The sequence below is a fragment of the Chiloscyllium punctatum genome, chromosome 41 (assembly GCF_047496795.1).
Source record: "Chiloscyllium punctatum isolate Juve2018m chromosome 41, sChiPun1.3, whole genome shotgun sequence".
Taxonomy (NCBI): Eukaryota; Metazoa; Chordata; class Chondrichthyes; order Orectolobiformes; family Hemiscylliidae; genus Chiloscyllium; species Chiloscyllium punctatum.
The window spans coordinates 56,266,545-56,289,134 of NC_092779.1; the positions used below are offsets into that span (position 1 = coordinate 56,266,545).

The window sequence follows — 22,590 nt, forward strand, 5'->3', positions numbered from 1 at the left end:
CTCGGATTGTAATGCTACCTCCGGTTTTAGGGTGGAGAACATTCTTTGGGACTCTTATTCTGCAAGACAGACACAGTGACTGAACCTATGCTGCACGTTATGATTTGGAACACGGGCTGCTCAGCTTTGTGCATTTTCCCTGTAGTCCGGTGTGTTTCATGTTCCGTGTAAACGTGAAAGTTGTCCTGTTTCGAGCAATGGGTGAAATCATTTATCAATGCAAGAATCGAAATTGCAGTCATGTCAAGCAGCTCATGGTAATTTGACCAAATCATAACCGATCGTGTGTTCTCACGCACTCACAGATGCATTTGTAGCTGAAAAGAGTCTGAGAAGATCGACTCAGCTTACCATTGATTTTTGTCTGGATTGAAGGGGTATCATTATCTGCTGCGAAATTGTCATTGTAGCCGGGCACACCCCAGCAGCTGTGCGAGTCGGAGAGGGATCATGGAACCCTTTTCACGTGACTTTGCATCGGTTGTTATGCAGGAGCACAATTGGAAGTGCAAGAAAATGGGCACCGCTGACGGCTGGCTGGTAGTGTGGCCGAGCGGTCTAAGGCGCTGGATTTAAGCTCCAGTCTCTGACAGAGGCGTGGGTTCGAATCCCACCGCTGCCATTTCTGCTGATCCTTCTCCCACCGCGCAGCTGGTTGAAATGCTGTTTCGACCCCTGCTGCGTTTCTGTTTAAAACAGAAGCGAAATGGGTTTGCTTCCCGGGCAATTAACTGTGGTGTGGGTAAGTGCCGAATTTGGCGAAGTGTCTGTGCTGTCATGATCGTGTTCGCCTCCCGCAGCTCTACTGTTGCTTTACGTTCCAGGCGAGTTGAGTTTTTACTGGAACCGAATGGAGACTGTTATTTCATCGCTGTTGTGAAACAAAGTACTATGGTGACTCGACTCGTCGTTATTTGGTTTTCTGGCCAATGAAAAAATCGTTCCAATGAATTTCGATTGAATTTCTCCCATTTCCTTCATCTCCGTCCTGGAGACATCGGAAGGGAAAGGTAATCTAGCCGAGACTGTGATTGGTGAAATTCACTTTTTATGGCCCATTCTTATTATGTTCTTTCTATCTCTCTTTTCAGCATTGTCCGGGAAGTGGTGGTGCACTCAGGCTCCTGTATGTTTGAAAGAGTAGTTTGGAATTGCCCTGTTGTTAGTTGTGAGATTACTTTATGGCTCATGTCCCCGGCATGTCTCACATTTAGTATTCATGCTCGCTGTGTCTGGAAATACATTTGGTTTGCCAGTTTTGTTTGTGTTCCGTGTGAAATGCTTTCCGTTTTGCGATTCTCTCAATAAATTACGAGTTAACAGGGTTTCTGAGGTAACTTCCAGCTGCAAAAATCCTCAACTGAGAATCTGGGAAAATTTCCCAGAGTATGGTCAGTCGGAGCAAAAGTAAGGAAGTCGTTCGTTTCTGCAGCGATTCACAATGCTACCGTTCCCGTGAGCAGTCGAACAGGCTATATGATTGTGCCGCAGACTGCGACGGCAAGCTCCGCTAAAAGGTGATCCTTTAATGCCGGTGTAAGCAACACAACGTTATTAGGGCACACCGCGTGGAAACAGATACTTCGGTGTATCTCGTCCATGCTCAGCACAAAGCCAAAATTAAACAAGTCCCATTAAACAACGAGCGATTGGAAACAGAAAGGTGAAAAGTAGAATGGCTTCAACTTTCAGTGCTTGAACAAATCTGCTCTCGTAGTGAAATGTAATGCAACTCCATTTAATTACTGTGCAAAGCATTGTCAAGTTTTTCTCCAACCTGGTTCTGATCATATGCCATTCTGTTTGAGAGTGTAGTTCCCGCCTTCTGATCCTTCCATGAAAAGCAGCACCGCATTTGCATTCCTTGCGCAGGTTTGCCCGGTTCAAAGACAGGGAAGAAGCTGATGCTCTGGTATCACAGCGCACCACGGATTCCTGAACTAGTCTGTCTGTCAAATGTAACCCCAAAGTCGTCTCTGAAAGACCTCATTTGGAAGCTGTCTGTCGTTATTCAACGTACGAGAGTTGGCACCAGAGGTCCTGAATCATGTTTTGGAGCAGTGCGCACGGAAGTGGCTCATTCAATCAGCAACAGCAATGAAAGAAATTACACTCTCAGAGGAACCTCTGGACCTATGCTTTCACAGCGTCGCTAGTATTAAGGTGCGCCCCGAGATCGAAGCCACGTTGGAAGTGAGACGGAGGAATCGACAGAGAGGCTACAGAATGACATCGCATCCATTTGGATTTCTTTAAATCACTGACGAGCAGGAAAATGTAAACGGAGAGGGCGAGTGGGGAAGTGAGGCAGTAGCAGCTCTGGTGAAATTCCTTCTTTGTGATTGGCTCAGCAACCAGAGACGTGAAGGTGACTCAGGCGTGAGAGCTCTTCACGTCGAGAACAAAAAGCACTCAAGGGCAGTTAGCACCTCTTCCGGAGAGTGGGGTGGGGTGAGGTAATTCCCTTTTGACTTCTCTGACTATGTTCAGAAACTGCCTTTTAGATTGAGGTGAACAGAGACTGCATTTCTTAAAAGCACCATGGAATTTAGCAAACTTTATTGTGTCGCTTCCTTTCGATTCCCACACAGGTTTCCAACTCAGTTGGTATCCATGTGGCTCATATCCAGGTGTGAACATCTCTGCAGCGAATTGCACGGTTAAGGCAAAAAGGCAAGGAAAGTGGCATCTCGAATTGGCTCCGAGGTCAGAGCATCCTCGCAATGTGATCTGTCGTTCTCGGATTGTAATGCTACCTCCGGTTTTAGGGTGGAGAACATTCTTTGGGACTCTTATTCTGCAAGACAGACACAGTGACTGAACCTATGCTGCACGTTATGATTTGGAACACGGGCTGCTCAGCTTTGTGCATTTTCCCGGTAGTCCGGTGTGTTTCATGTTCCGTGTAAACGTGAAAGTTGTCCTGTTTCGAGCAATGGGTGAAATCATTTATCAATGCAAGAATCGAAATTGCAGTCATGTCAAGCAGCTCATGGTAATTTGACCAAATCATAACCGATCGTGTGTTCTCACGCACTCACAGATGCATTTGTAGCTGAAAAGAGTCTGAGAAGATCGACTCAGCTTACCATTGATTTTTGTCTGGATTGAAGGGGTATCATTATCTGCTGCGAAATTGTCATTGTAGCCGGGCACACCCCAGCAGCTGTGCGAGTCGGAGAGGGATCATGGAACCCTTTTCACGTGACTTTGCATCGGTTGTTATGCAGGAGCACAATTGGAAGTGCAAGAAAATGGGCACCGCTGACGGCTGGCTGGTAGTGTGGCCGAGCGGTCTAAGGCGCTGGATTTAAGCTCCAGTCTCTGACAGAGGCGTGGGTTCGAATCCCACCGCTGCCATTTCTGCTGATCCTTCTCCCACCGCGCAGCTGGTTGAAATGCTGTTTCGACCCCTGCTGCGTTTCTGTTTAAAACAGAAGCGAAATGGGATTGCTTCCCGGGCAATTAACTGTGGTGTGGGTAAGTGCCGAATTTGGCGAAGTGTCTGTGCTGTCATGATCGTGTTCGCCTCCCGCAGCTCTACTGTTGCTTTACGTTCCAGGCGAGTTGAGTTTTTACTGGAACCGAATGGAGACTGTTATTTCATCGCTGTTGTGAAACAAAGTACTACGGTGACTCGACTCGTCGTTATTTGGTTTTCTGGCCAATGAAAAAATCGTTCCAATGAATTTCGATTGAATTTCTCCCATTTCCTTCATCTCCGTCCTGGAGACATCGGAAGGGAAAGGTAATCTAGCCGAGACTGTGATTGGTGAAATTCACTTTTTATGGCCCATTCTTATTATGTTCTTTCTATCTCTCTTTTCAGCATTGTCCGGGAAGTGGTGGTGCACTCAGGCTCCTGTATGTTTGAAAGAGTAGTTTGGAATTGCCCTGTTGTTAGTTGTGAGATTACTTTATGGCTCATGTCCCCGGCATGTCTCACATTTAGTATTCATGCTCGCTGTGTCTGGAAATACATTTGGTTTGCCAGTTTTGTTTGTGTTCCGTGTGAAATGCTTTCCGTTTTGCGATTCTCTCAATAAATTACGAGTTAACAGGGTTTCTGAGGTAACTTCCAGCTGCAAAAATCCTCAACTGAGAATCTGGGAAAATTTCCCAGAGTATGGTCAGTCGGAGCAAAAGTAAGGAAGTCGTTCGTTTCTGCAGCGATTCACAATGCTACCGTTCCCGTGAGCAGTCGAACAGGCTATATGATTGTGCCGCAGACTGCGACGGCAAGCTCCGCTAAAAGGTGATCCTTTAATGCCGGTGTAAGCAACACAACGTTATTAGGGCACACCGCGTGGAAACAGATACTTCGGTGTATCTCGTCCATGCTCAGCACAAAGCCAAAATTAAACAAGTCCCATTAAACAACGAGCGATTGGAAACAGAAAGGTGAAAAGTAGAATGGCTTCAACTTTCAGTGCTTGAACAAATCTGCTCTCGTAGTGAAATGTAATGCAACTCCATTTAATTACTGTGCAAAGCATTGTCAAGTTTTTCTCCAACCTGGTTCTGATCATATGCCATTCTGTTTGAGAGTGTAGTTCCCGCCTTCTGATCCTTCCAAGAAAAGCAGCACCGCATTTGCATTCCTTGCGCAGGTTTGCCCGGTTCAAAGACAGGGAAGAAGCTGATGCTCTGGTATCACAGCGCACCACGGATTCCTGAACTAGTCTGTCTGTCAAATGTAACCCCAAAGTCGTCTCTGAAAGACCTCATTTGGAAGCTGTCTGTCGTTATTCAACGTACGAGAGTTGGCACCAGAGGTCCTGAATCATGTTTTGGAGCAGTGCGCACGGAAGTGGCTCATTCAATCAGCAACAGCAATGAAAGAAATTACACTCTCAGAGGAACCTCTGGACCTATGCTTTCACAGCGTCGCTAGTATTAAGGTGCGCCCCGAGATCGAAGCCACGTTGGAAGTGAGACGGAGGAATCGACAGAGAGGCTACAGAATGACATCGCATCCATTTGGATTTCTTTAAATCACTGACGAGCAGGAAAATGTAAACGGGGAGGGCGAGTGGGGAAGTGAGGCAGTAGCAGCTCTGGTGAAATTCCTTCTTTGTGATTGGCTCAGCAACCAGAGACGTGAAGGTGACTCAGGCGTGAGAGCTCTTCACGTCGAGAACAAAAAGCACTCAAGGGCAGTTAGCACCTCTTCCGGAGAGTGGGGTGGGGTGAGGTAATTCCCTTTTGACTTCTCTGACTATGTTCAGAAACTGCCTTTTAGATTGAGGTGAACAGAGACTGCATTTCTTAAAAGCACCATGGAATTTAGCAAACTTTATTGTGTCGCTTCCTTTCGATTCCCACACAGGTTTCCAACTCAGTTGGTATCCATGTGGCTCATATCCAGGTGTGAACATCTCTGCAGCGAATTGCACGGTTAAGGCAAAAAGGCAAGGAAAGTGGCATCTCGAATTGGCTCCGAGGTCAGAGCATCCTCGCAATGTGATCTGTCGTTCTCGGATTGTAATGCTACCTCCGGTTTTAGGGTGGAGAACATTCTTTGGGACTCTTATTCTGCAAGACAGACACAGTGACTGAACCTATGCTGCACGTTATGATTTGGAACACGGGCTGCTCAGCTTTGTGCATTTTCCCTGTAGTCCGGTGTGTTTCATGTTCCGTGTAAACGTGAAAGTTGTCCTGTTTCGAGCAATGGGTGAAATCATTTATCAATGCAAGAATCGAAATTGCAGTCATGTCAAGCAGCTCATGGTAATTTGACCAAATCATAACCGATCGTGTGTTCTCACGCACTCACAGATGCATTTGTAGCTGAAAAGAGTCTGAGAAGATCGACTCAGCTTACCATTGATTTTTGTCTGGATTGAAGGGGTATCATTATCTGCTGCGAAATTGTCATTGTAGCCGGGCACACCCCAGCAGCTGTGCGAGTCGGAGAGGGATCATGGAACCCTTTTCACGTGACTTTGCATCGGTTGTTATGCAGGAGCACAATTGGAAGTGCAAGAAAATGGGCACCGCTGACGGCTGGCTGGTAGTGTGGCCGAGCGGTCTAAGGCGCTGGATTTAAGCTCCAGTCTCTAACCGAGGCGTGGGTTCGAATCCCACCGCTGCCATTTCTGCTGATCCTTCTCCCACCGCGCAGCTGGTTGAAATGCTGTTTCGACCCCTGCTGCGTTTCTGTTTAAAACAGAAGCGAAATGGGTTTGCTTCCCGGGCAATTAACTGTGGTGTGGGTAAGTGCCGAATTTGGCGAAGTGTCTGTGCTGTCATGATCGTGTTCGCCTCCCGCAGCTCTACTGTTGCTTTACGTTCCAGGCGAGTTGAGTTTTTACTGGAACCGAATGGAGACTGTTATTTCATCGCTGTTGTGAAACAAAGTACTACGGTGACTCGACTCGTCGTTATTTGGTTTTCTGGCCAATGAAAAAATCGTTCCAATGAATTTCGATTGAATTTCTCCCATTTCCTTCATCTCCGTCCTGGAGACATCGGAAGGGAAAGGTAATCTAGCCGAGACTGTGATTGGTGAAATTCACTTTTTATGGCCCATTCTTATTATGTTCTTTCTATCTCTCTTTTCAGCATTGTCCGGGAAGTGGTGGTGCACTCAGGCTCCTGTATGTTTGAAAGAGTAGTTTGGAATTGCCCTGTTGTTAGTTGTGAGATTACTTTATGGCTCATGTCCCCGGCATGTCTCACATTTAGTATTCATGCTCGCTGTGTCTGGAAATACATTTGGTTTGCCAGTTTTGTTTGTGTTCCGTGTGAAATGCTTTCCGTTTTGCGATTCTCTCAATAAATTACGAGTTAACAGGGTTTCTGAGGTAACTTCCAGCTGCAAAAATCCTCAACTGAGAATCTGGGAAAATTTCCCAGAGTATGGTCAGTCGGAGCAAAAGTAAGGAAGTCGTTCGTTTCTGCAGCGATTCACAATGCTACCGTTCCCGTGAGCAGTCGAACAGGCTATATGATTGTGCCGCAGACTGCGACGGCAAGCTCCGCTAAAAGGTGATCCTTTAATGCCGGTGTAAGCAACACAACGTTATTAGGGCACACCGCGTGGAAACAGATACTTCGGTGTATCTCGTCCATGCTCAGCACAAAGCCAAAATTAAACAAGTCCCATTAAACAACGAGCGATTGGAAACAGAAAGGTGAAAAGTAGAATGGCTTCAACTTTCAGTGCTTGAACAAATCTGCTCTCGTAGTGAAATGTAATGCAACTCCATTTAATTACTGTGCAAAGCATTGTCAAGTTTTTCTCCAACCTGGTTCTGATCATATGCCATTCTGTTTGAGAGTGTAGTTCCCGCCTTCTGATCCTTCCATGAAAAGCAGCACCGCATTTGCATTCCTTGCGCAGGTTTGCCCGGTTCAAAGACAGGGAAGAAGCTGATGCTCTGGTATCACAGCGCACCACGGATTCCTGAACTAGTCTGTCTGTCAAATGTAACCCCAAAGTCGTCTCTGAAAGACCTCATTTGGAAGCTGTCTGTCGTTATTCAACGTACGAGAGTTGGCACCAGAGGTCCTGAATCATGTTTTGGAGCAGTGCGCACGGAAGTGGCTCATTCAATCAGCAACAGCAATGAAAGAAATTACACTCTCAGAGGAACCTCTGGACCTATGCTTTCACAGCGTCGCTAGTATTAAGGTGCGCCCCGAGATCGAAGCCACGTTGGAAGTGAGACGGAGGAATCGACAGAGAGGCTACAGAATGACATCGCATCCATTTGGATTTCTTTAAATCACTGACGAGCAGGAAAATGTAAACGGGGAGGGCGAGTGGGGAAGTGAGGCAGTAGCAGCTCTGGTGAAATTCCTTCTTTGTGATTGGCTCAGCAACCAGAGACGTGAAGGTGACTCAGGCGTGAGAGCTCTTCACGTCGAGAACAAAAAGCACTCAAGGGCAGTTAGCACCTCTTCCGGAGAGTGGGGTGGGGTGAGGTAATTCCCTTTTGACTTCTCTGACTATGTTCAGAAACTGCCTTTTAGATTGAGGTGAACAGAGACTGCATTTCTTAAAAGCACCATGGAATTTATCAAACTTTATTGTGTCGCTTCCTTTCGATTCCCACACAGGTTTCCAACTCAGTTGGTATCCATGTGGCTCATATCCAGGTGTGAACATCTCTGCAGCGAATTGCACGGTTAAGGCAAAAAGGCAAGGAAAGTGGCATCTCGAATTGGCTCCGAGGTCAGAGCATCCTCGCAATGTGATCTGTCGTTCTCGGATTGTAATGCTACCTCCGGTTTTAGGGTGGAGAACATTCTTTGGGACTCTTATTCTGCAAGACAGACACAGTGACTGAACCTATGCTGCACGTTATGATTTGGAACACGGGCTGCTCAGCTTTGTGCATTTTCCCTGTAGTCCGGTGTGTTTCATGTTCCGTGTAAACGTGAAAGTTGTCCTGTTTCGAGCAATGGGTGAAATCATTTATCAATGCAAGAATCGAAATTGCAGTCATGTCAAGCAGCTCATGGTAATTTGACCAAATCATAACCGATCGTGTGTTCTCACGCACTCACAGATGCATTTGTAGCTGAAAAGAGTCTGAGAAGATCGACTCAGCTTACCATTGATTTTTGTCTGGATTGAAGGGGTATCATTATCTGCTGCGAAATTGTCATTGTAGCCGGGCACACCCCAGCAGCTGTGCGAGTCGGAGAGGGATCATGGAACCCTTTTCACGTGACTTTGCATCGGTTGTTATGCAGGAGCACAATTGGAAGTGCAAGAAAATGGGCACCGCTGACGGCTGGCTGGTAGTGTGGCCGAGCGGTCTAAGGCGCTGGATTTAAGCTCCAGTCTCTGACAGAGGCGTGGGTTCGAATCCCACCGCTGCCATTTCTGCTGATCCTTCTCCCACCGCGCAGCTGGTTGAAATGCTGTTTCGACCCCTGCTGCGTTTCTGTTTAAAACAGAAGCGAAATGGGATTGCTTCCCGGGCAATTAACTGTGGTGTGGGTAAGTGCCGAATTTGGCGAAGTGTCTGTGCTGTCATGATCGTGTTCGCCTCCCGCAGCTCTACTGTTGCTTTACGTTCCAGGCGAGTTGAGTTTTTACTGGAACCGAATGGAGACTGTTATTTCATCGCTGTTGTGAAACAAAGTACTACGGTGACTCGACTCGTCGTTATTTGGTTTTCTGGCCAATGAAAAAATCGTTCCAATGAATTTCGATTGAATTTCTCCCATTTCCTTCATCTCCGTCCTGGAGACATCGGAAGGGAAAGGTAATCTAGCCGAGACTGTGATTGGTGAAATTCACTTTTTATGGCCCATTCTTATTATGTTCTTTCTATCTCTCTTTTCAGCATTGTCCGGGAAGTGGTGGTGCACTCAGGCTCCTGTATGTTTGAAAGAGTAGTTTGGAATTGCCCTGTTGTTAGTTGTGAGATTACTTTATGGCTCATGTCCCCGGCATGTCTCACATTTAGTATTCATGCTCGCTGTGTCTGGAAATACATTTGGTTTGCCAGTTTTGTTTGTGTTCCGTGTGAAATGCTTTCCGTTTTGCGATTCTCTCAATAAATTACGAGTTAACAGGGTTTCTGAGGTAACTTCCAGCTGCAAAAATCCTCAACTGAGAATCTGGGAAAATTTCCCAGAGTATGGTCAGTCGGAGCAAAAGTAAGGAAGTCGTTCGTTTCTGCAGCGATTCACAATGCTACCGTTCCCGTGAGCAGTCGAACAGGCTATATGATTGTGCCGCAGACTGCGACGGCAAGCTCCGCTAAAAGGTGATCCTTTAATGCCGGTGTAAGCAACACAACGTTATTAGGGCACACCGCGTGGAAACAGATACTTCGGTGTATCTCGTCCATGCTCAGCACAAAGCCAAAATTAAACAAGTCCCATTAAACAACGAGCGATTGGAAACAGAAAGGTGAAAAGTAGAATGGCTTCAACTTTCAGTGCTTGAACAAATCTGCTCTCGTAGTGAAATGTAATGCAACTCCATTTAATTACTGTGCAAAGCATTGTCAAGTTTTTCTCCAACCTGGTTCTGATCATATGCCATTCTGTTTGAGAGTGTAGTTCCCGCCTTCTGATCCTTCCATGAAAAGCAGCACCGCATTTGCATTCCTTGCGCAGGTTTGCCCGGTTCAAAGACAGGGAAGAAGCTGATGCTCTGGTATCACAGCGCACCACGGATTCCTGAACTAGTCTGTCTGTCAAATGTAACCCCAAAGTCGTCTCTGAAAGACCTCATTTGGAAGCTGTCTGTCGTTATTCAACGTACGAGAGTTGGCACCAGAGGTCCTGAATCATGTTTTGGAGCAGTGCGCACGGAAGTGGCTCATTCAATCAGCAACAGCAATGAAAGAAATTACACTCTCAGAGGAACCTCTGGACCTATGCTTTCACAGCGTCGCTAGTATTAAGGTGCGCCCCGAGATCGAAGCCACGTTGGAAGTGAGACGGAGGAATCGACAGAGAGGCTACAGAATGACATCGCATCCATTTGGATTTCTTTAAATCACTGACGAGCAGGAAAATGTAAACGGGGAGGGCGAGTGGGGAAGTGAGGCAGTAGCAGCTCTGGTGAAATTCCTTCTTTGTGATTGGCTCAGCAACCAGAGACGTGAAGGTGACTCAGGCGTGAGAGCTCTTCACGTCGAGAACAAAAAGCACTCAAGGGCAGTTAGCACCTCTTCCGGAGAGTGGGGTGGGGTGAGGTAATTCCCTTTTGACTTCTCTGACTATGTTCAGAAACTGCCTTTTAGATTGAGGTGAACAGAGACTGCATTTCTTAAAAGCACCATGGAATTTAGCAAACTTTATTGTGTCGCTTCCTTTCGATTCCCACACAGGTTTCCAACTCAGTTGGTATCCATGTGGCTCATATCCAGGTGTGAACATCTCTGCAGCGAATTGCACGGTTAAGGCAAAAAGGCAAGGAAAGTGGCATCTCGAATTGGCTCCGAGGTCAGAGCATCCTCGCAATGTGATCTGTCGTTCTCGGATTGTAATGCTACCTCCGGTTTTAGGGTGGAGAACATTCTTTGGGACTCTTATTCTGCAAGACAGACACAGTGACTGAACCTATGCTGCACGTTATGATTTGGAACACGGGCTGCTCAGCTTTGTGCATTTTCCCTGTAGTCCGGTGTGTTTCATGTTCCGTGTAAACGTGAAAGTTGTCCTGTTTCGAGCAATGGGTGAAATCATTTATCAATGCAAGAATCGAAATTGCAGTCATGTCAAGCAGCTCATGGTAATTTGACCAAATCATAACCGATCGTGTGTTCTCACGCACTCACAGATGCATTTGTAGCTGAAAAGAGTCTGAGAAGATCGACTCAGCTTACCATTGATTTTTGTCTGGATTGAAGGGGTATCATTATCTGCTGCGAAATTGTCATTGTAGCCGGGCACACCCCAGCAGCTGTGCGAGTCGGAGAGGGATCATGGAACCCTTTTCACGTGACTTTGCATCGGTTGTTATGCAGGAGCACAATTGGAAGTGCAAGAAAATGGGCACCGCTGACAGCTGGCTGGTAGTGTGGCCGAGCGGTCTAAGGCGCTGGATTTAAGCTCCAGTCTCTGACAGAGGCGTGGGTTCGAATCCCACCGCTGCCATTTCTGCTGATCCTTCTCCCACCGCGCAGCTGGTTGAAATGCTGTTTCGACCCCTGCTGCGTTTCTGTTTATAACAGAAGCGAAATGGGTTTGCTTCCCGGGCAATTAACTGTGGTGTGGGTAAGTGCCGAATTTGGCGAAGTGTCTGTGCTGTCATGATCGTGTTCGCCTCCCGCAGCTCTACTGTTGCTTTACGTTCCAGGCGAGTTGAGTTTTTACTGGAACCGAATGGAGACTGTTATTTCATCGCTGTTGTGAAACAAAGTACTACGGTGACTCGACTCGTCGTTATTTGGTTTTCTGGCCAATGAAAAAATCGTTCCAATGAATTTCGATTGAATTTCTCACATTTCCTTCATCTCCATCCTGGAGACATCGGAAGGGAAAGGTAATCTAGCCGAGACTGTGATTGGTGAAATTCACTTTTTATGGCCCATTCTTATTATGTTCTTTCTATCTCTCTTTTCAGCATTGTCCGGGAAGTGGAGGTGCACTCAGGCTCCTGTATGTTTGAAAGAGTAGTTTGGAATTGCCCTGTTGTTAGTTGTGAGATTACTTTATGGCTCATGTCCCCGGCATGTCTCACATTTAGCATTCATGCTCGCTGTGTCTGGAAATACATTTGGTTTGCCAGTTTTGTTTGTGTTCCGTGTGAAATGCTTTCCGTTTTGCGATTCTCTCAATAAATTACGAGTTAACAGGGTTTCTGAGGTAACTTCCAGCTGCAAAAATCCTCAACTGAGAATCTGGGAAAATTTCCCAGAGTATGGTCAGTCGGAGCAAAAGTAAGGAAGTCGTTCGTTTCTGCAGCGATTCACAATGCTACCGTTCCCGTGAGCAGTCGAACAGGCTATATGATTGTGCCGCAGACTGCGACGGCAAGCTCCGCTAAAAGGTGATCCTTTAATGCCGGTGTAAGCAACACAACGTTATTAGGGCACACCGCGTGGAAACAGATACTTCGGTGTATCTCGTCCATGCTCAGCACAAAGCCAAAATTAAACAAGTCCCATTAAACAACGAGCGATTGGAAACAGAAAGGTGAAAAGTAGAATGGCTTCAACTTTCAGTGCTTGAACAAATCTGCTCTCGTAGTGAAATGTAATGCAACTCCATTTAATTACTGTGCAAAGCATTGTCAAGTTTTTCTCCAACCTGGTTCTGATCATATGCCATTCTGTTTGAGAGTGTAGTTCCCGCCTTCTGATCCTTCCATGAAAAGCAGCACCGCATTTGCATTCCTTGCGCAGGTTTGCCCGGTTCAAAGACAGGGAAGAAGCTGATGCTCTGGTATCACAGCGCACCACGGATTCCTGAACTAGTCTGTCTGTCAAATGTAACCCCAAAGTCGTCTCTGAAAGACCTCATTTGGAAGCTGTCTGTCGTTATTCAACGTACGAGAGTTGGCACCAGAGGTCCTGAATCATGTTTTGGAGCAGTGCGCACGGAAGTGGCTCATTCAATCAGCAACAGCAATGAAAGAAATTACACTCTCAGAGGAACCTCTGGACCTATGCTTTCACAGCGTCGCTAGTATTAAGGTGCGCCCCGAGATCGAAGCCACGTTGGAAGTGAGACGGAGGAATCGACAGAGAGGCTACAGAATGACATCGCATCCATTTGGATTTCTTTAAATCACTGACGAGCAGGAAAATGTAAACGGGGAGGGCGAGTGGGGAAGTGAGGCAGTAGCAGCTCTGGTGAAATTCCTTCTTTGTAATTCGCTCAGCAACCAGAGACGTGAAGGTGACTCAGGCGTGAGAGCTCTTCACGTCGAGAACAAAAAGCACTCAAGGGCAGTTAGCACCTCTTCCGGAGAGTGGGGTGGGGTGAGGTAATTCCCTTTTGACTTCTCTGACTATGTTCAGAAACTGCCTTTTAGATTGAGGTGAACAGAGACTGCATTTCTTAAAAGCACCATGGAATTTAGCAAACTTTATTGTGTCGCTTCCTTTCGATTCCCACACAGGTTTCCAACTCAGTTGGTATCCATGTGGCTCATATCCAGGTGTGAACATCTCTGCAGCGAAATGCACGGTTAAGGCAAAAAGGCAAGGAAAGTGGCATCTCGAATTGGCTCCGAGGTCAGAGCATCCTCGCAATGTGATCTGTCGTTCTCGGATTGTAATGCTACCTCCGGTTTTAGGGTGGAGAACATTCTTTGGGACTCTTATTCTGCAAGACAGACACAGTGACTGAACCTATGCTGCACGTTATGATTTGGAACACGGGCTGCTCAGCTTTGTGCATTTTCCCTGTAGTCCGGTGTGTTTCATGTTCCGTGTAAACGTGAAAGTTGTCCTGTTTCGAGCAATGGGTGAAATCATTGATCAATGCAAGAATCGAAATTGCAGTCATGTCAAGCAGCTCATGGTAATTTGACCAAATCATAACCGATCGTGTGTTCTCACGCACTCACAGATGCATTTGTAGCTGAAAAGAGTCTGAGAAGATCGACTCAGCTTACCATTGATTTTTGTCTGGATTGAAGGGGTATCATTATCTGCTGCGAAATTGTCATTGTAGCCGGGCACACACCAGCAGCTGTGCGAGTCGGAGAGGGATCATGGAACCCTTTTCACGTGACTTTGCATCTGTTGTTATGCAGGAGCACAATTGGAAGTGCAAGAAAATGGGCAGCGCTATGCTATTGGCTGGCTGGTAGTGTGGCCGAGCGGTCAAAGGCGCTGGATTTAAGCTCCAGTCTCTGACAGTGACGTGGGTTCGAGTCCCACCGCTGCCATTTCTTCTTATCCTTCTCCCACCGCGCAGCTGGTTGAAATGCTGTTTCGACCCCTGCTGCGTTTCTGTTTAAAACAGAAGCGAAATGGGTTTGCTTCCCGGGCAATTAACTGTGGTGTGGGAAAGTGCCGAATTTGGTGAAGTGTCTGTGCTGTCATGATCGTGTTCACCTCCCGCAGCTCTACTGTTGCTTTACGTTCCAGGCGAGTTGAGTTTTTACTGGAACCGAATGGAGACTGTTATTTCATCGCTGTTGTGAAACAAAGTACTACGGTGACTCGACTCGTCGTTATTTGGTTTTCTGGCCAATGAAAAAATCGTTCCAATGAATTTCGATTGAATTTCTCCCATTTCCTTCATCTCCGTCCTGGAGACATCGGAAGGGAAAGGTAATCAAGCCGAGACTGTGATTGGTGAAATTCACTTTTTATGGCCCATTCTTATTATGTTCTTTCTTTCTCTCTTTTCAGCATTGTCCGGGAAGTGGTGGTGCACTCAGGCTCCAGTATGTTTGAAAGAGTAGTTTGGAATTGCCCTGTTGTTAGTTGTGATATTACTTTATGGCTCATGTCCCCGGCATGTCTCACATTTAGCATTCATGCTCGCTGTGTCTGGAAATACATTTGGTTTGCCAGTTTTGTTTGTGTTCCGTGTGAAATGCTTTCCGTTTTGCGATTCTCTCAATAAATTACGAGTTAACAGGGTTTCTGAGGTAACTTCCAGCTGCAAAAATCCTCAACTGAGAATCTGGGAAAGTTTCCCAGAGTATGGTCAGTCGGAGCAAAAGCAAGGAAGTCGTTCGTTTCTGCAGCGATTCACAATGCTACCGTTCCCGTGAGCAGTCGAACAGGCTATATGATTGTGCCGCAGACTGCGACGGCAAGCTCCGCTAAAAAGTGATCCTTTAATGCCGGTGTAAGCAACACAACGTTATTAGGGCACACCGCGTTGAAACAGATACTTCGGTGTATCACGTCCATGCTCAGCACAAAGCCAAAATTAAACAAGTCCCATTAAACAACGAGCGATTGGAAACAGAAAGGTGAAAAGTAGAATGGCTTCAACTTTCAGTGCTTGAACAAATCTGCTCTCGTAGTGAAATGTAATGCAACTCCATTTAATTACTGTGCAAAGCATTGTCAAGTTTTTCTCCAACCTGGTTCTGATCATATGCCATTCTGTTTGAGAGTGTAGTTCCCGCCTTCTGATCCTTCCATGAAAAGCAGCACCGCATTTGCATTCCTTGCGCAGGTTTGCCCGGTTCAAAGACAGGGAAGAAGCTGATGCTCTGGTATCACAGCGCACCACGGATTCCTGAACTAGTCTGTCTGTCAAATGTACCCCCAAAATCGTCTCTGAAAGACCTCATTTGGAAGCTGTCTTTCGTTATTCAACGTACGACAGTTGGCACCAGAGGTCCTGAATCATGTTTTGGAGCAGTTCGCACGAAAGTGGCTCATTCAATCAGCAACAGCAATGAAAGAAATTACACTCTCAGAGGAACCTCTGGACCTATGCTTTCACAGCGTCGCTAGTATTAAGGTGCGCCCCGAGATCGAAGCCACGTTGGAAGTGAGACGGAGGAATCGACAGAGAGGCTACAGAATGACATCGCATCCATTTGGATTTCTTTAAATCACTGACGAGCAGGAAAATGTAAACGGGGAGGGCGAGTGGGGAAGTGAGGCAGTAGCTGCTCTGGTGAAATTCCTTCTTTGTGATTGGCTCAGCAACCAGAGACGTGAAGGTGACTCAGGCGTGAGAGCTCTTCACATCGAGAACAAAAAGCACTCAAGGGCAGGTAGCACCTCTTCCGGAGAGTGGGGTGGGGTGAGGTAATTCCCTTTTGACTTCTCTGACTATGTTCAGAAACTGCCTTTTAGATTGAGGTGAACAGAGACTGCATTTCTTAAAAGCACCATGGAATTTAGCAAACTTTATTGTGTCGCTTCCTTTCGATTCCCACACAGGTTTCCAACTCAGTTGGTATCCATGTGGCTCATATCCAGGTGTGAACATCTCTGCAGCGAATTGCACGGTTCAGGCAAAAAGGCAAGGAATGTGGCATCTCGAATTGGCTCCGAGGTCAGAGCATCCTCGCAATGTGATCTGTCGTTCTCGGATTGTAATGCTACCTCCGGTTTTAGGGTGGAGAACATTCTTTGGGACTCTTATTCTGCAAGACAGACACAGTGACTGAACCTATGCTGCACGTTATGATTTGGAACACGGGCTGCTCAGCTTTGTGCATTTTCCCTGTAGTCCGGTGTGTTTCATGTTCCGTGTAAACGTGAAAGTTGTCCTGTTTCGAGCAATGGGTGAAATCATTTATCAATGCAAGAATCGAAATTGCAGTCATGTCAAGCAGCTCATGGTAATTTGACCAAATCATAACCGATCGTGTGTTCTCACGCACTCACAGATGCATTTGGAGCTGAAAAGAGTCTGAGAAGATCGACTCAGCTTTCCATTGATTTTTGTCTGGATTGATGGGTATCATTATCTGCTGCGAAATTGTCATTGTAGCCGGGCACATCCCAGCAGCTGTGCGAGTCGGAGAGGGATCATGGAACCCTTTTAACGTGACTTTGCATCTGTTGTTTTGCAGGAGCACAATTGGAAGTGCAAGAAAATGGGCCACGCTAATGGCTGGCTGGTAGTGTGGCCTAGCGGTCTAAGGCGCTGGATTTAAGCTCCAGTCTCTGACAGAGGCGTGGGTTCGAATCCCACCGCTGCCATTTCTGCTGATCCTTCTCCTACCGTGCAGCTGGTTGAAATGCTGTTTCGACCCCTGCTGCGTTTCTGTTTAAAACAGAAGCGAAATGGGTTTGCTTCCCGGGCAATTAACTGTGGTGCGGGAAAGTGCCGAATTTGGCGAAGTGTCTGTGCTGTCATGATCGTGTTCGCCTCCCGCAGCTCTACTGTTGCTTTACGTTCCAGGCGAGTTGAGTTTTTACTGGAACCGAATGGAGACTGTTATTTCATCGCTGTTGTGAAACAAAGTACTACGGTGACTCGACTCGTCGTTATTTGGTTTTCTGGCCAATGAAAAAATCGTTCCAATGAATTTCGATTGAATTTCTCCCATTTCCTTCATCTCCGTCCTGGAGACATCGGAAGGGAAAGGTAATCAAGCCGAGACTGTGATTGGTGAAATTCACTTTTTATGGCCCATTCTTATTATGTTCTTTCTTTCTCTCTTTTCAGCATTGTCCGGGAAGTGGTGGTGCACTCAGGCTCCAGTATGTTTGAAAGAGTAGTTTGGAATTGCCCTGTTGTTAGTTGTGAGATTACTTTATGGCTCATGTCCCCGGCATGTCTCACATTTAGCATTCATGCTCGCTGTGTCTGGAAATACATTTGGTTTGCCAGTTTTGTTTGTGTTCCGTGTGAAATGCTTTCCGTTTTGCGATTCTCTCAATAAATTACGAGTTAACAGGGTTTCTGAGGTAACTTCCAGCTGCAAAAATCCTCAACTGAGAATCTGGGAAAATTTCCCAGAGTATGGTCAGTCGGAGCAAAAGCAAGGAAGTCGTTCGTTTCTGCAGCGATTCACAATGCTACCGTTACCGTGAGCAGTCGAACAGGCTATATGATTGTGCCGCAGACTGCGACGGCAAGCTCCGCTAAAAAGTGATCCTTTAATGCCGGTGTAAGCAACACAACGTTATTAGGGCACACCGCGTGGAAACAGATACTTCGGTGTATCTCGTCCATGCTCAGCACAAAGCCAAAATTAAACAAGTCCCATTAAACAACGAGCGATTGGAAACAGAAAGGTGAAAAGTAGAATGTCTTCAACTTTCAGTGCTTGAACAAATCTGCTCTCGTAGTGAAATGTATTGCAACTCCATTTAATTACTGTGCAAAGCATTGTCAAGTTTTTCTCCAACCTGGTTCTGATCATATGCCATTCTGTTTGAGAGTGTAGTTCCCGCCTTCTGATCCTTCCATGAAAAGCAGCACCGCATTTGCATTCCTTGCGCAGGTTTGCCCGGGAAGAAGCTGATGCTCTGGTATCACAGCGCACCACGGATTCCTGAACTAGTCTGTCTGTCAAATGTACCCCCAAAGTCGTCTCTGAAAGACCTCATTTGGAAGCTGTCTGTCGTTATTCAACGTACGAGAGTTGGCACCAGAGGCCCTGAATCATGTTTTGGAGCAGTTCGCACGGAAGTGGCTCATTCAATCAGCAACAGCAATGAAAGAAATTACACTCTCAGAGGAACCTCTGGACCTATGCTTTCACAGCGTCGCTAGTATTAAGGTGCGCCCCGAGATCGAAGCCACGTTGGAAGTGAGACGGAGGAATCGACAGAGAGCTCCAGTCTATGACAGAGGCGTGGGTTCTAATCCCACCGCTGTCGTTTCTGCTGATCCTTCTCAAACCGCGCAGCTGGTTGAAATGCTGTTTCGACGCCTGCTGCGTTTGTGTTTAAAACAGAAGCGAAATGGGTTTGCTTCCCGGGCAATTAACTGTGCTGTGGGAAAGTGCCGAATTTGGCGAAGTGTCTGTGCTGTCATGATCGTGTTCGCCTCCCGCAGCTCTACTGTTGCTTTACGTTCCAGGCGAGTTGAGTTTTTACTGGAACCGAATGGAGACTGTCATTTCATCGCTGTTGTGAAACAAAGTACTTAAGAGGGGCTGATTCAGAGGGGCTGAAACAGAGTGTCTGAATCAGCGGGGCTGAAATAGAGGGCGAGAAACAGAGGGGCCGAAACAGAGGGCGAGAAACAGAGGGGCTGAAACAGAGAGCGCGAAACAGAGGGGCTGAAACAGTGGGCGAGAAACAGAGGGGCTGAAACAGAGGGCGAGAAACAGAGGGCGAGAAACAGAGGGGCTGAAACAGAGGGGCTGAAACAGAGGGCTGAAACAGAGGGGCTGATACAGAGGGCGAGAAACAGAGGGGCTGAAACAGAGGGCGAAAAGCAGAGGGGCTGAAACAGAGGGCGAGAAACAGACGGTGAGAAACAGAGGGCGAGAAACAGAGGGGCTGAAACAGAGGGGCTGAACCAGAGGGGCTGAAACAGAGGGGCTGAAACAGAGGGGCTGAATCAGAGGGGCTGAACAGAGGGGCTGAATCAGAGGGGCTGAAACAGAGGGCGAGAAACAGAGGGGCTGAAACAGAGGGGCTGAAACAGAGGGCGCGAAACAGAGTGCGAGAAACAGAGGGCGAGAAACAGAGGGGCTGAACCAGAGGGGCTGAAACAGAGGGGCTGAATAAGAGGGGCTGAATCAGAGGGGCTGAAACCGAGGGCATGAAACAGAGGGCGAGAAACAGAGGGTCTGAAACAGAGGGCGAAAAACAGAGGGGCCGAAACAGATGGCGAGAAACAGAGGTGCCGAAACAGAGGGCGAGAATCAGAGGGTCTGAAAGAGAGGGTCTGAAACAGAGGGGCTGAAACAGAGGGCGCGAAACAGAGGGCGCGAAACAGTGGGCGAGTAACAGAGGGTCTGAAACAGAGGGGCTGAAACAGGGGGGCTGAAACAGAGGGTCTGAAGCAGAGGGGCTGAAACAGAGGGCAAGAAACAGAGGGGCTGAAACAGAAGGGCTGAAACAGAGGGTCTGAAACAGAGGGCGCGAAACAGAGGTCGAGAAACAGAGGGCGAGAAACAGAGGGGCTGAAACAGAGGGGCTGAAACCGAGGGGCCGAAACAGAGGGCGCGAAACAGAAGGTCTGAAACAGAGGGCGCGAAACAGAGGGGCTGAAACTGAGGGGCTGAAACAGAGGGCGCGAAACAGAGTGCGAGAAACAGAGGGCGAGAAACAGAGGGGCTGAACCAGAGGGGCTGAAACAGAGGGGCTGAAACAGAGGGGCTGAATCAGAGGGGCTGAAACTGAGGGGCTGAAACAGAGGGCGAGAAACAGAGGGTCGGAAACAGAGGGCGAAAAACAGAGGGGCCGAAACAGATGGCGAGAAACAGAGGTGCCGAAACAGAGGGCGAGAATCAGAGGGTCTGAAAGAGAGGGTCTGAAACAGAGGGGCTGAAACAGAGGGCGCGAAACAGAGGGCGCGAAACTGTGGGCGAGTAACAGAGGGTCTGAAACAGAGGGGCTGAAACAGGGGGGCTGAAACAGAGGGTCTGAAGCAGAGGGGCTGAAACAGAGGGCAAGAAACAGAGGGGCTGAAACAGAGGGGCTGAAACAGAAGGGCTGAAACAGAGGGTCTGAAAAAGAGGGCGCGAAACAGAAATCGAGAAACAGAGGGCGAGAAACAGAGGGGCTGAAACAGAGGGGCTGAAACCGAGGGGCCGAAACAGAGGGCGCGAAACAGAAGGTCTGATACAGAGGGCGCGAAACAGAGGGTCTGAAACAGAGAGTCTGAAACAGAGGGGCTGAAACAGAGGGCGGGAAACAGAGGGTCTGAAACAGAGGGTCTGAAACAGAGGGCGTGAAACAGAGGGCGAGAAACAGAGGGCGAGAAACAGAGGGGCTGAAACAGAGTGGCTGAAACAGAGGGGCTGAACCAGAGGGGCTGAAACAATGTGGCTGAAACAGCGGGCGCGAAATAGAGGGCGAGAAACAGAGGGTCTGAAACAGAGGGTCTGAAACAGAGGGGCTGAAACAGAGGGCGAGTAACAGAGGGGCTGAAACAGAGGGCGAGAAACACTGGGTCTGAAACAGATGGTCTGAAACAAAGGGCGCGAAACAGAGGGCGCGAAACAGATGGTCTGAAACAGAGGGGCTGAAACAGAAGGCGAGAAACAGAGGGTCTGAAACAGAGGGGCTGAAACAGAGGGCGAGAAACAGAGGGTCTGAAACAGAGGGTCTGAAACAGAGGGTCTGAAACAGAGGGCGCAAAACAGAGGGGCCGAAACAGAGGGTGAGAAACAGAGGGGCCGAAACAGACGGCGAGAAACAGAGGGTCTGAAACAGAGGGTCTGAAACAGAGGTGCTGAAACAGAGGGGCTGAAACAGAGGGTCTGAAACAGAGGGGCTGAAACAGAGGGCGAGAAACAGAGGGGCTGAAACAGAGGGCGAGAAACAGAGGGTCTGAAACACAGGGTCTGAAACAGAGGGCGCGAAACAGAGCGCGCGAAACAGAGGTTCTGAAACAGAGGGGCCGAAACAGAGGGCGAGAAACAGAGGGTCTGAAACAGAGGGTCTGAAACAGAGGGTCTGAAAAAGAGGGGCTGAAACAGAGGGCGCGAAACAGAGGGCGCGAAACAGAGGGCGAGAAACAGAGGGTCTGAAACAGAGGGGCTGAAACAGAGGGGCTGTAACAGAGGGTCTGAAACAGAGGGGTTGAAACAGAGGGCGAGAAACGGAGGGGCTGAAACAGAGGGGCTGAAACAGAGGGGCTGAAACAGAGGGCGCGAAACTGAGGGTCTGAAACAGAGGGGCTGAAAAAGAGGGCGAGAAACAGAGGGTCTGAAACAGAGGTTCTGAAACAGAGGGCGCGAAACAGAGGGGCCGAAACAGAGGGCGAGAAACAGAGGGGCCGAAACAGACGGCGAGAAACAGAGGGTCTGAAACAGAGGGGCTGAAACAGAGGGGCTGAAACAGAGGGGCTGAAACAGAGGGCGAGAAACAGAGGGTCTGAAACAGAGGGCGAGAAACAGAGGGCGAGAAACAGAGGGTCTGAAACAGAGGGTCTGAAACAGAGGGTCTGAAACAGAGGGGCTGAAACAGAGGGCGCGAAACAGAGGGCGCGAAACAGAGGGCGAGAAACAGAGGGTCTGAAACAGAGGGGCTGAAACAGAGGGTCTGAAACAGAGGGGCTGAAACAGAGGGCGAGAAACAGAGGGTCTGAAACAGAGGGGCTGAAACAGAGGGGCTGTAACTGAGGGTCTGAAACAGAGGGGTTGAAACAGAGGGCGAGAAACGGAGGGGCTGAAACAGAGGGGCTGAAACAGAGGGGCTGAAACAGAGGGCGCGAAAGTGAGGGTCTGAAACAGAGGGGCTGAAAAAGAGGGCGAGAAACAGAGGGTCTGAAACAGAGGGGCTGAAACAGAGGGCGAGAAACAGAGGGTCTGAAACAGAGGTTCTGAAACAGAGGGCGCGAAACAGAGGGGCCGAAACAGAGGGCGAGAAACAGAGGGGCCGAAAGAGACGGCGAGAAACAGAGGGTCTGAAACAGAGGGGCTGAAACAGAGGGGCTGAAACAGAGGGCGAGAAACAGAGGGGCTGAAACAGAGGGCGAGAAACAGAGGGCGAGAAACAGAGGGTCTGAAACAGAGGGTCTGAAACAGAGGGTCTGAAACAGAGGGGCTGAAACAGAGGGCGAGAAACAGAGGGCGCGAAACAGAGGGCGCGAAACAGAGGGTCTGAA

At 48.1% G+C, this 22,590-nt stretch overlaps 7 non-coding genes across 7 annotated transcripts; all 7 read left to right on the plus strand.

Annotated features, from left to right (window-relative positions):
* Window positions 1-539: 539 nt before the first annotated feature.
* Window positions 540-622, plus strand: trnal-uaa (transfer RNA leucine (anticodon UAA)). The gene has a single exon. It is a non-coding gene; the product is annotated as a tRNA-Leu (tRNA).
* Window positions 623-3,277: 2,655 nt separating this feature from the next.
* On the plus strand, window positions 3,278-3,360 carry trnal-uaa (transfer RNA leucine (anticodon UAA)). Its single transcript has one exon. It is a non-coding gene; the product is annotated as a tRNA-Leu (tRNA).
* Window positions 3,361-6,015: 2,655 nt separating this feature from the next.
* Window positions 6,016-6,098, plus strand: trnal-uaa (transfer RNA leucine (anticodon UAA)). The gene has a single exon. It is a non-coding gene; the product is annotated as a tRNA-Leu (tRNA).
* A 2,655-nt stretch (window positions 6,099-8,753) lies between these two features.
* Window positions 8,754-8,836, plus strand: trnal-uaa (transfer RNA leucine (anticodon UAA)). Its single transcript has one exon. It is a non-coding gene; the product is annotated as a tRNA-Leu (tRNA).
* A 2,655-nt stretch (window positions 8,837-11,491) lies between these two features.
* On the plus strand, window positions 11,492-11,574 carry trnal-uaa (transfer RNA leucine (anticodon UAA)). The gene has a single exon. It is a non-coding gene; the product is annotated as a tRNA-Leu (tRNA).
* Window positions 11,575-14,234: 2,660 nt separating this feature from the next.
* On the plus strand, window positions 14,235-14,317 carry trnal-uaa (transfer RNA leucine (anticodon UAA)). Its single transcript has one exon. It is a non-coding gene; the product is annotated as a tRNA-Leu (tRNA).
* Window positions 14,318-16,971: 2,654 nt separating this feature from the next.
* Window positions 16,972-17,054, plus strand: trnal-uaa (transfer RNA leucine (anticodon UAA)). The gene has a single exon. It is a non-coding gene; the product is annotated as a tRNA-Leu (tRNA).
* Window positions 17,055-22,590: the final 5,536 nt, after the last annotated feature.